Consider the following 12,626-nt stretch of genomic DNA (forward strand, 5'->3'; position numbering starts at 1 on the left):
ATAAAACCTCAGTTACTCAAGTCCCAGTAGGCGATGCAGCAAGTATTTCCAGGGACTGTCCTAGAGCAGACACGATTCTTCAACCGTGTATTTACATGGACTTGAATGATGAAGTCCTGAAAAACAATGGGTGAAACGTCTTATTTCCCATCCTCAGCTCTAGAATCCAGTGGCAGATTATGTGCCAAAGCTCAGTTTGGCTTGAAACAAATTTTGGTGATTTAGCCACTCAATAAAAAATAAGAGTTGAGTTTACACTTATTTTTTTCAAGGACTGGGCACAGCCTTGGTTATTTCCTAGAGGTCCCAGAGCAAGGGGGCTCTTTGGGCGGCATGAGGTCTGCACGTGAGGCAGAACTTGCTGACCTGATTAATATAGAGTTAGGAGCAAGACATTTTAACCAGTTTCAGGGTATAGTTTGTGCTGTGTACCTAACAGAAACATCAAAAAATATCCAGCTGTGGCGTCTTCATCTCCTGCTGTGAAACAGCTATAAACTGAAAGAGGCTGGCTTCTTCCTGGTACATGGAAAACACAGTGCTTTCTGTGCCATAGAAGCACTGGAGCCTAGAGACACCATTAAGAAATAAAAGGTGAAATACTAGGTGACAGAGACAATGTTTTAAAGTGGAACTGTGCATGATTCAAAAATGTAAGGAATGATTTTAAGCAGAATAGATTTTTCACTTTCTTATAACAGTACAGCTGAGCGAGTGATTTATTTGAGTTGGTAGTACTAACAATTGAGTTTTTTAGAAAAGCAAAAAAAAAACACAAAGAATTACAGAAACCCAGTGATCTTCCAGATCAATCTGATTCTCCCAATGATTAGATTTTCCTGTATTTTCTCTCCTGATTGAGCTTTAAATATCAGGCATGAATTCTTCTGTGGTGCAAAAATGATCTTATGACTCCTGAATCATACACTCTGGCTCTCAGCAGGGATAAGTTGGCCAAACAAGAAAAGCAGTAGAAGTTCCCAATGTGGCTCAGCAGGTTAAGAACCCAACTAGTACCCATGAGGATGTGGGTTTGATCCCTGGCCTTGCTCAGTGGGCTAAGGGTCTGGTGTTGCCACAAGCTACACTGTAGGCTGCAGATACGGCTTGGATCTGGTGTTGCTGTGCCTGTGGTGTAGGCTGGAAGCTGCAGCTCTAATTAGACCCCTAGCCTGGGAACTTTCAATATGCTGCAGGTGCTGCTCTAAAAAGAAAAAAAAAAGAAGCAGAAAACATCACACAGCTTAAGGAAGGAAGGCATTTTCTATGGTTTTAAACTTTTAAATTTATGTTTAATTGAAGTTTCTACATTTTAAAATTAAATTTATTGTATTCAAGCAAGGGATGGATTTCTGACTGTCAGAAAATCTGAGGTGGGGCCGGGTTGGGCAGGGGCAGGGAGATGAGCAAGAACAGTGAGGCGCTTATGTGGTCTCCACTGCTAGATGACTATTACGAAGAAGACAAGAAGAGAGCATTCCAGGACGGCAGAGTAGAAAGACCCTGAGCTCGCCTCCGCCCACATCAAAATGACAACTATCTACAGAATAAGTCTTGATGAAAAATACTAGAACCTGCCAGGAAATACCTTCCTTCTACAACCAAAGATATAAAGAAGGAACCATGAGGGGTGGAGTCCCGAGAGACCCACACCCCCTTTGAGGGGTACCCACTAATGGAGAATAATTGCATTGCAGAGTGTCTCCCCAAGGAGCAGGGGTCTGAGCCCCACATCAGGCTCCCCAGCCTGGTGGTCTTGCAAGGAGAAGCCCCAAGAACATTGGCTTTGAAGGCCATTGTGGCTTATTTTGGGGAGACCCACAGGGTTGTAGGAAATAGAGATGCTACTCTTAAAGAGTGCCCAAAAAATCTCGCCTGCTCTGAGACCCAGGGAAGAAGCATTAATTTGATAGAATCCTGGGTTGGACCCACATGCTGATTGTGGAGCCTTTCCTGAGAGAGGCAGGAGGCCACTGGGGCTGACCCCAGGGCACAGATACCAGTGTCAGCTCATCTCAGGAGCTTATTTTACCACATGGATACTGGTGCTAGCAAGGGCCATGGTGGAATTCTTCCCCCAGCTTATTAGCCTCAGGGTCCAGCCCAGCCTGTGTACACCAGCCTGGCCAAGCAGCTAACTGACACAGCCCCACCCACCAGCAGACAGGCTGCCCTACGACCCCCTGAGCCCTGCCCACAAGAGGACCCAGGACCTGGACCCACACAGTGCACAGGCACTAGACCTGGGAAACCCAGGGCCTTGTAGCCAGAGACCCGAGACCCAGTGCTGCCCACCAGCCAGTCTGCTCTGGCCTGTGGACCAGGCTCACCCACCAGTGGGCAGACAATAGCCCAGCATAGCCATAGTCCCAGCGTCTGTGGTGGCAGGACCTGTCCTACCCACCAGCAGGCCAACACAAACTTTGGGACACCCTGGATCCTATAGACAGCTGTGCCTGGAACTGATACCATCCATGAGTGGTCCAACCCAGGTCTGGGACCCTTGGTCCCTCAAGCAAGACCCCAGGATATATCTCTACTCATCAGTGGACCAGCACTAGACCCAGTGACTTCAGCCACTGGTGGACAGGAACCAGTCCCAGGACCTTTTGAAACCCTACTCCACCCACCAGTTAGCCAGCACTACACCTGCATGCTGCAAGCACAGCCAAAGGAAAAAAAAAAGTAAGATCAGGAATAAGACAAGTTTTCCTACTCTTGTGACATTTATTCAAGGTATTATTGGAAGTTCTAGCCACAACAATCAGAGAAGTAAAATAAATAAAAGGAATCCAAATTGGAAAGGAAAGAGTGAAAATGTTATTGTTTACAGATGACCTGATTCTAAACATAGAAAATCCCAAAGATACTACCAAAAAAGAGCACATCAATAAATTTAATGAAGTTGAAGGATACAAAATTAATATACAAAAATGTGTTGCATTTCTATACATTAACAACAAATTATCAGAAACTATAAGAAAGAGACATTAAGGAAATAATCCCATTTACAAGTGCATCGAAAAGAATAAAATCCCTAGAAATAAACCTACCTCAGGAAGTAAAAGACCTATACTCAGATATCTATAAGACACTGATGAGAGAAACTGAAGACAACACAAACAGATGGAAAGCTATACAATGATCATGGATTGGAAGAATTATTATTGTTTAAATGACCACACTATCCCAGGCAATCTATGGACTCAATACAATACCCATCAAAATGTCATGTCATTTTTCACAGAACTAGAACAAAGAATTTTAAAATTTGTATGAAAACACAAAAAAGACCCTGAATAATCAAGATAATCTTTGAGAAAGAAGAGAGCTGGAGGAATCATGCCCCCTGACTTTGGATTACATTACAAAGTTATAGTCATCAGAACAGTATGGTACTGGCACAAAAGCAGACACATAGATAAATGGAACAAGACAGCAAGCCCAGAATTAAGCCTACACACTTGTGGACAATTAATCTGTGATGAAGGAGGAAAGAATATAAAATGGAGAGAAGACAATGTCTTCAGTACGTGGTGCTGGGAAAACTGGACAGCTGCATGTAAAAGACAAAATTAGAATGTTTTCTCACATCATACACCAACCAAAAAATTCAAAAGGGACTAAAGACTTAAATGTAAGACTGGAAACATTAAAACTCTTAGACGAAAACATAGGCAAAACACTCTGATATAATTTCTAGCAATTTTTTTTTGGGGGGGATCTGTTGCCTAAGGCAAAGGAAACAAAAGCAAAAATAAACAAATGGGACCTAATTAAACTTAAAAGCTTTTGTACAGCAAAGAAAAACATCAACAAAATGAAAGGACAACTCACTGAAGGGGACAAAATATTTGCAAATGATATGACAGACAATGGAGTTAATATCCAAACAGATCATAAGACTCAAAATACAAAAAATAAATTAATAACCCACTCTTGGTGGGAATTTAAACTGGTGCCGCCACTATGGAAAACAGTATTGAGATTCATCCTTGTTATTTATTTTTTTCTTGATTGTAAAGTAATATATGTTCAACATATAACATTTGAAAATACTGAAAATAAGGAAGAGAATTGATTATCTTGTAACCAACTAGAGATATTTCCTTTCAGGAATTCCCTACAAAAACTTACCAAATTGTAATTATATAATATAAAAATTTCATGTCTTGCTTAATTACTTAACATATGCCTTGCCGCATGTTCTCTTCCCTTTATACTTTTAGTCTCAAAGAGTAGAATTTTTTCAATGACTGCAGTATTTTATCATATAAATACATGCTAATTTATTCTCAATTTGTATTGATTACTCATTGCTCAACACTAATGTTCTATTAATAAAAATAACAATACAAAAAAAACTAAAAATAGAACTACCACACACACACACACACACACACACACACAGGACTACTACTCAGCTATAAAAAAGAATGAAATTTCGCCATCTGCAAAAGTATAGATTGGCCTTGAGGGTATTACACCCAGCGATAATTCAGATAAAGACAGACAAATACTGTATGATTTCACTAATAGTTGGAATCCAAAAGAGCTAAACCCATAGAATGGTGGTTACCAGAGGCTGGGGAAAGTGGGAAGGTAATATTTCAGGATATAAACTCTCAGCTACTTCTAGAGAGCTAATGCACAACGTAGTGATTACATTCAACGGCACTGCATTAGAAACTTCAAAGCAGCCAAGAGGCCAGATTGCAATTGTTCTCACCACAAAAAAGAAAGGATAATTACGCGACATGGTGGAGGTGTTAGCAAACACGCAGCGGTAATTATACTGCAACATATAAACATATGAAACCAACACACTGCACACCTTAAACTTAGACAGTTAGGCATCACTTATACGTCTGTAAAAATAAATAACATAAAATGCATTAAGCTATAGCTCGTAAGTGAGATAACACTGTGGAAAGCATATATATTTAATGTTAAAGCCTTAGGGAAATGCTCGTTCTTAGGGACACATGCATCGAAAGGCGTCAATCCCTGACTTCATCCATTTGCGGACGCTCTTGGGAGAGAGGAACTTCACCTATAAACTGGAAGGAAAGAGCCTTCTTCTAAGGATTTAAGGTACTACCCATGGTTAAAGGGGTAAACGGGGGTTATTTGGTCATGATAAATGGGCACGTGTATTCACAGGCTTGCCAGCTCCTAACGTTGGTGGCAATTGTATCTGGACTCTAGGTTTCAGTGATGGCAGATGCACACGTCGTACAAATGTGTGTAAATGTGCAGCTCTAAGGGCAGCTGGGCGTCCTACTTACACTCTCAGGAAGGAAGAGATAATAAAAACCCAAAATTTTAACAAATGGCATGGAGACAACTCCTATCAAGTGAGGAGTTTGATGCAAGAGAGACCATGCCTGCCCAATGGGAGACCAGCAAACTGAGCGTAGGATGGGCTGGACACAGGAGTTCCCTTGAGCCAAGCGTTGTAAAGGCATCCGGTACACACACTGATTTCCTAAAGATCTGTGCAGTCTGCCTCGACCATGGGTGTGTAGATGCCTCTTCAATTGTAGAACAGAGAAGATCTGCAAAGTGAGCTCTGCCAAGAACAGGTGAAGGGCTGCGACACCACTGCCTCTGTGCGCCCACCAAAACCGTGTATCCACCAGGTGCCCGCGCCTGCCTCTGCTCTGAAAGAGGCCACATGATCTCTGTCCTTCTTGGAAACCTTGAGAGGCTCTGATCAGTCCTGTCACACTGCATACATAGGGCTGGCACCTGCCAAGGAGATACCCCAGCCCTGCTTTACGTGCAATAAAACACTCCAAAATTAGAGGGCTAGGCTTTCTTGGCATTGATTTTTCTAGGTGTGTTTAAAAGTATGTTGCCTGGCAAACTGTCTCCTCTGGAGACCATAAGTTTTTCATTGTCTGTGAGTCAGCATCTGTTCTGCAAAGAAGTTCTGTCTGTCCTTTTTTCAGATTCCACATGTCAGTGAAAGCATTTGATGTTGGTGTCTCATTGTATGGCTGACTTCACTTAGCATGATAGTTTCTAGGTCCATCCATGTTGCTAAAAATGCTGGTATTTCGTTTTTTTTTTTTTTTTGATGACTGAGTAATATTCCATTGTGTATATGTACCACATCTTCTGGATCCACTCCTCTGTCTATGAACATTTAGGTTGTTTCCATGTCTTCGCTATTGCAAATAGTGCTGCAATGAACATTGGAGTACATGTGTCTTTGCGAGTCGTGGTTTTCTCTGGATAGATGTCCAGGAGTGGGATTGCTGGATCCAATGGCAGTTCTATGTTTAGTTTTCTGAGGAATCTCCATACTGCTTTCCACAGTGGTTGCACCAATTTACAATCCCACCAACAGTGTCCTAGGGTTCCTTTTTCTCCACACCCTTATTGTTTGTAGACTTTTGGATGATGGCCATTCTGGCTTGTATAAGGTGCTACCTCAGAGAGGTTTTGATCTGCATCTCTCTAATAATGAATGACGCTGAACATCTTTTCATGTGTTTTTTGGCCATCTGTATGTCTTCTTTGGAGAACTGTCTGTTTAGATCTTCTGCCCATTTTTGGATGGGGTTGTTTTTTTTTGTATGGAGCTGCAGAAGGTGTTTATAAATTTTGGAGATTAATCCCTTGTCAGTCGATTCATTTGCAAAGATTTCCTCCCATTCTGTGGGTTGTCTTTTTGTGTTGTTTAGGGTTTCCTTTGCTGTGCAGAAACTTTGAAGTTTGATTAAGTCCCATTTGTTTATTTTTGTTTTTATTGTCAATACTCTGATAGGTGGATCTGAGAAGATGTTGCTGTGGTTTATGTCAGAGAGTGTTTGGCCTATGTTTTCCTCTAGGAGTTTTATAGTGTCTGGTCTTATATCTAGGTCTTTCATCCATTTGGAGTTTCTTTTTGTGTATGGTGTTAGGAGTGTTCTAATTTCATTCTTTTCCATGTGGCTGTCCAGTTTTCCCAGCACCACTTATTGAACAAGCTGTCCTTTCTCCATTGTGTAGTCTTGCTTCCTTTGTCATAGATGAGTTGGCTGTAAGTGCATGGGTTTAATTCTGGGCTTTCTATCCTGTTCCACTGATCTATATGTCTGTCTTTGGGGGGATGTGCTTGGGCTATGGGATGGAAATCCTGTGAAATCAGATTATTATGATCATTATACAACTACAGATGTGATAAATTCATTTGAGTAATTAAAAAAATGAAAAAAAAAAGTATGTTGCCTGGGAGCTCCCACTATAGCTCAGCAGCTACCAAATCTGACTAGAATCTATGAGGATGAGGGTTCGATCCCTGGCCTCACTCAGTGGGTTAAGAATCTGGCGTTGCCGTGAGCTGTGGTGTAGGTCGCAGATGTGACTTGGACCTGGCGTTGCTACGGCTGTGGCTCCACTTGGACCCCTACCCTGGGAACCTCCATATGCCTCGGGTGCAGCCCTAAAAAGCAAAAAAATTAAAAATAAAAAATAAAAGCGTGATGCCTATAAACTTGTTTATACCAACAGGCAAGGAAAAGTCCCCAAATCCCTGCACATGGTTATGGATGTACAAAAGGGGCAGCCCAGCCAACTATTCCCTGTTTCTTTGCTTTTCTTTTTTCTTTTTAAATCAGGCAACGTCTAAATTGCACACTAAGGCAGTTCAGTCAATTTAGCCACTAAGTCAATGCTTAGTGGAGCCATCACACGAGGGCCTTATTAAAATTCCCGCAGCCCTGGAGTGTCGGCGGTGGGGAGTAAGGTTAAACCCCACATCAGCTCCCGAAGAGAGCTGAAAGGAGAGCGAGCCCAATTAAGCCCTCCACGCGGCTCTCCCGCGTCCACACGTGCTGCTTTATCCCCAGGATCACCCCGCAAGGCGGCTCGGGAGAGGACCCAGCAAGGAGCTTTCACGCGGCAGCGCGCTGGCCGGGGCCTGGCCCAGCCCTTCGGGGTGAGAGGCGCTGTCATCCTTCTCTATTCATCATCATTCTGCTCCCAGCACCTGGGACTGGCTCCGACGCCCCCGGTTGCTATATTGACAATATTCCCTGTTGATTTCCTCATTTTCTCAGCCAAGGCGAGACTGACCTCTTTAAAATTCTTTATAAACGTCAGTAATTGCTGCATCCAACTTCAATTCATTACTTTCCCAGGCCTCATGTATTTTGATGATATGAAAGTTGACCACATTTACATGCAAATTGAAGTTTTATATTAATAAGGGCCCGTGAAAGGAGATCGCATGGTAATGCTCCGTTATGACTTTTAAATACATTTGCCCGTGTCTCGGCTGGCATCGGCATGGTCCGACCACGAGGAAACCATGTCCGTCTGATTGCAATTTTGTTTTCCAATTGAAGGGACAATTTCATCAGGTTTCCCTGTCATTTCTAATAATGACTTAAGTTTGCCTGCTAAATTGGAGAATTTCTCCAGCCTTCCATGGGCTGGGAAACAGGTGAGGCGACAGCTGCTCTTGGATGAAGGGCCTCATTATGGGGGCGGCCAACCATCGGTCCCGGGGGTCTCCTTTGATGGCGGGAGGAGAACCACCAAGGGCTGCAGAGGCAGAGGCTGATTATCTTAAGCACGTAAACGTTCCCCCTAAAACTTCAAAAGCCCAACAATAGCCTTCTTGCTCATCATCTTTGGCTATAATGACCAACGACGGCTTTGTTTTCCCAATTGCAGGGCTCATGGGTCCCATCACGGTTGGATATTTGTATCCTGCCTCGTGGCGGGGGGGGGGGGGGGGGCGCTGATTCCCTTTCCTTCCCTTAACCTGAGTTATCAATGGGAATGAAGAACGAGGTTATGCACCAATGTCATGAATGAGACTCTAAGATCCAGGCTCCCCCAAAGTACATCTTCAATGGGGCCATTTTTTTCTGACTTCCCCCACCTCCATTGACTTGAATGTGGCATATGTGGCTAACAACAAAACCAGATAAGTCGAGATGCTGAAAGGAAGTTACTGATAAAATCCTCACGACAGGGACGTAGACGAAGCTAAACGCCAAGACTGTCGACCTGAAAGGACCAAGACGTGTCATTTCCTTTGAGTCTGGGACAATTGTTGGGCTCTCTGTGGCTCAACCTGCACAGTCATAAACTGTGAGGGCACCCACTTTGTTCATCTCTAAACTTCCTCCTGTTTCCACTAGTCTGAGTCTGTGAGTGAGGGTTTTGGCACTGAGTAGTATTTTGGGCAAAATTTCGCATCTGCCCAATACAATGCCACTTCTATCCGTAACTTCTCCATTAAATAGGCTTTGTGCAGGTCACCTGATGTAGATAATACAATAGCCTTTTAGTCAAGAAATTCTTAATGCATTCAACTTTTATGCGATTTGTCTTATCTTTGAGTCGATAAGATGTTGATGGAAGATTGACGGTGAGGTGAAAAATAGCATTCTATTGTTTCTGCCCACTGCAGGATTTACCCAGAGAATCGTCAAAACTAGCATGTTCCATTCCCAATTACTCCCCATGGCTGTCTCGAGGCAAGCATTCTGCATTTTATAAATAAGTCTAGGGTGTATGGACAGCTCATGACAAGCACACAGTGACGATGTAAAAACAGGGCAAGGATTGCTCCTCAGTCAACAAGTTTCTGGTTTCAAAGCCAAGTAAAACCCGATATGTATAGTGGGTTTTTGTGTGTTTGTTTTATTTTGTTTTTAATCTTAGTAATTACTGAAAGTTCTAAAAAAACATGAGGTAGGTGGTACAATGACAATGATCCTTCATCTGGGAAAAAATGAAGCCTTGTCTGTGCCACTGGAAGATGGGAAAAAGTCAGACACTGATCCACATTGGCAAGTGATATTTGATGGATGATAAGTGTTTGATGATGAATACAAAAAGTTGTAGAGACTCTGATGCTGCCGGTGTGTGGACAGTTGTTCAAACAGTGGTTCTAACCTTGGCTTTGAGCCACTAACTCCTTTGAAAATTTGATGAAACCTATGGATTCTCTCTGACTTTCCTCAACTTCAAACTCACCTACCCAGTAAGTTTTGCACATGCTGCCAAGACTGTGGTAAGAAGTATGGCCCACCGGAAAAGGGGTACATCCTAATATTGGGACCCACAAATATATTTGGTACATGGTAAAGGAGAGTAAAGCCTGCAGATGGAATGAAGGTTTTGTTCATCAGATGACCCTGAGGTGGGGATTATTCTGAATTATCCAGGTGGGTCCAACATAATCACAGGAGTCCTTCAAAGTGGAAGAGAAGGCAGAAAAAAGATGTGCTGACAAGCAAGTTAGAGTGACATCATGGGAGGCCTTGGCTGGCCATTGCTGGCTTAGACCACAGAAGAAGAGGCCGGGAGCCAAGGAATGTGGATGATACTTGAGCTGAAAAAGGCAAGACGAGGAGATGGATTTTTCCCCAGATCTTCTAGGGGAGAGTACAGTCCTACCGGTGCCTTGCATCATACCCGCTGAGACCTGTGCTTGATTTCAAACCTGCTGAACTGCAAGATAATAAATTCATGTTGTTAAGTTAAGGCACTAAGTTGGGGGTAACTTGTTGCAACACCGAGAGAAGTCTAATTTATTTATTTTTTTCTTCTGTTACTTGTACTTCTGGTGTCATACCCAAGAAATCACTGCCAAGTCTAATATTATGAAACTTTTCCCCTAACTTTTCTCTTAAGAATGTTATAGTTGTTGCCTTGCATTGCAGTCTCTGATTTGCTATGAGTTAATTTTTGTGTCTGGTGTAAGATAAAGTTCTAATTTCATTCATCCTCTGCATGTGGATATCCAGTTTTCCCAACACCATTCCTTGAAAATACGGTTACTTTCTAATTGAATACTTTGACATCCTTGTTGAAAATCATTTGACTTTATACACGAGGGCTTATTTCTGGGCTCTCTATTCTGTTATGTTGATCTATATGCCTGTGTTGATGCCACACTGTTTTGATTACTATAGCTTTGTAATAATTTTTGAAATCCGAATGTGTGAGACATCCAATTTTGTTCTTGTTTTTCAAGATTGTTTTGGCTGCTGAGGGTCCCTTGAAATTCTGTTTGAAATTTAAGAATAGGTTTTTTTTTTTCATTCTGCTAAGATCTTGACAGGATTGTACTGAAACTGCAGCTCATTTTGAGTAGTACTAACACCTTAATAGTAAGTCTTTTAAGCCATGAAAAAGCATGCCTTTAATTTCTTTCAGCAGTGATTGGTAGTTTTCAATGTACATCTTTTGTCTGCTCCTTTAGGTTTATTCCTAAGTATTTGATTTGCTTGGATACTATTGTAAATGGAATTTTAAAACATTTCCCTTTTGGATTGTTCGGCGTCAGTGTATAGAACTGCAGCTGATTTTGTGTGTTGATTTTATATTCTGCAACTTCACTGGATTCATTTATTGGTTCTGATCGTTTCTTTTTGTGGAATCTTTGGGGTTTGCTCCATGTAAAATCATGTCATCTGTGGGCAAGACTGTTACTATGCACAATTACAGTTATTTATCAAAAGTCACCTCCAGCATATGATGAAAAATAAGTAAAAGCATTCAGTGGGTTAAGGATCCAGCCTTATCACTGCTCTGGCTCTTGATTCAGCTGTGGCACCGGTTCAGTTCCCAGCCCCAGAACTTCTGGATTCCATGAGTGGGACCAAAAAAAAAAAGAAAAAAGAAAAAAAAGTCAAAGGACACAGAACCACCACGTGTGGGATCTGGTGGGGGAGATTACTCACCATCTTGGAGACCCCCCTCCACCCCCACATTTATGGTAGCAGGTCCTTGTCAACATTTTTTTTTTTTTGGTTTAATTTACTGGTTTATTGTATCCCTGGTTTGGGTTTATGTGCTGGCTTTTCTAACAACCACAACAAAGAGACCACCCCGCAGAAACGGATTTTCAGCCACTTTACTGAGCGGAGTGATGCCCCTCGGCGTTATTTTCTGGAGCCAGGCGCCGTCAGGGCGCGCTCGCAGCCCCCCCTCTGCCGACCCAAGTGGAATTATTTTTATTGACTCTGTCTGCCCCCTCCTCTCCCTCTTGGCAATGACGATGAACCCTGCGCAGCCGACAATGGCTTCTGTGTCCACAGCTCCCCTCCGAGACGGGGCCGTTACATCAAAGGTCCGCAGAGCGCTGCCCTTCCTATAATATTTCAATTTAAACACCGCCTCGCTGCAGCGGTGTCATATCTCATTTACACTGTGGCCTTTGTAGGAGACAGGGATCGTTACAGAGTCAACGCTGAGAACAAACATATTACAGGCCGGGCAGGTAGCGGAAGGGAAGGAGACGCGGTGCAGAGGCGCGGCCGGCCCGGGAAGGTCTCGGCGGGAGAGGCGCGGGCGGCGGGGGCCCGGGAGCCCGGCCGCGCCTCGTCAGCCTGGACCCCAGAGATATTGCTCTTGACACCTCTGCCTGCGCCGTGTCGCCCGAAGATGCTGTTTCTCCATTTTCTCCGGTCGTTGCAGGAAAGGCAATTCCCCTGTGCTCGCAGGGCCGAGATTATCCTCTCTTTTCTATAGATTTTCCCTCTTCCGCTCTTATTTTTAGTCTTTTGTACCGGCGCGGAATGGGCCTCAGCGTGTATTATGTGGACTCTTCTTTCCCAGGCCCTGCCTTTAAATTGCATTCATTGGTTTAGACAGACCGTCGAGCAAGAAAATAG

General features: G+C 43.1%; 1 long non-coding RNA gene across 1 annotated transcript in view; it reads left to right on the forward strand.

Moving 5' to 3' along the window:
* Positions 1–11,521, forward strand: part of LOC146395715 (uncharacterized) — a 46,227-nt gene extending 34,706 nt beyond the window's left edge. Inside the window, exons 5-6 of the long non-coding RNA XR_014830833.1 lie at positions 4,980–5,094; positions 9,413–11,521. This is a non-coding gene — a long non-coding RNA (uncharacterized LOC146395715). The remainder of the gene's footprint in view (positions 1–4,979; positions 5,095–9,412) is intronic.
* Positions 11,522–12,626: the final 1,105 nt, after the last annotated feature.

The sequence above is a fragment of the Sus scrofa genome, chromosome 16, assembly GCF_054392235.1.
Source record: "Sus scrofa isolate SSC_HxYL_T2T_F1_AM1 chromosome 16, Sscrofa_HxYL_maternal_Yorkshire_Landrace_v2.0, whole genome shotgun sequence".
In the NCBI taxonomy this organism is placed as follows: Eukaryota; Metazoa; Chordata; class Mammalia; order Artiodactyla; family Suidae; genus Sus; species Sus scrofa.